Below are 749 nucleotides of genomic sequence, written 5' to 3' on the forward strand. Positions count from 1 at the left end.
TTTTGTTTAACGTTATTAATAAAAATGTTGTTCAATTAGCATGTTTTTGTGTTTTGCTTTGGTACCGAAATTGGTACAATGAATGAATGAATATAACTTTAACTACCACCACGAGTGCCGTCTATTATTGCCTTGTTTATCTAAAAGTGCACTTTTCCTTGTTTTAAATCTAGCCAAAAAGCCATGTGTTGACTAAAACAGTAGACTTTAATTATATGCATTTATGGTGTAATTACTAAATTTCTGTGCCAATCCATGTTATTTTTTTTACCGCGAATAATGCGCTGTCACTTTAATTCAGCGCGTGCAGTACAGCAGAAATAGACTTGCGCCTGTGTCGAGCTCGTCCGTCCGCACTCATCGGCGGCTGAGTATACTTTGAAAGCTGTGCGGACGCGGCTGTGCACGAGACGGAACGGAACGAGGAGAGTGAAGTATACACGGGCCTATAGACTCCGTGCGGAAACGATCGCAGCATGACTGCTGCAGACGCATCGCTCCTGGAGCGCACTGCTGGACCGCAATCGCGTGCAGTGTGAACGCTCTGATCCGTTAACATGGGCCGCGGACAAAATACGCACCACAGATGGAGTGTGTGAACCTGGCGTTACATTTATATGCCCGCCCAGTCTGTTGTGTTCTCGTGCTCCATTTAGGCGTGCTGCATTCTGATTGGTTCGGATAGCATACTGTGGTAGGTCGGGGGCACGGAAAATCGTGCTGTAAAGCAATTTAGAAATCGGGCATGC

Source organism: Sinocyclocheilus anshuiensis, unplaced genomic scaffold (genome assembly GCF_001515605.1).
Source record: "Sinocyclocheilus anshuiensis isolate Anshui unplaced genomic scaffold, SAMN03320099.WGS_v1.1 scaffold393, whole genome shotgun sequence".
In the NCBI taxonomy this organism is placed as follows: domain Eukaryota; kingdom Metazoa; phylum Chordata; class Actinopteri; order Cypriniformes; family Cyprinidae; genus Sinocyclocheilus; species Sinocyclocheilus anshuiensis.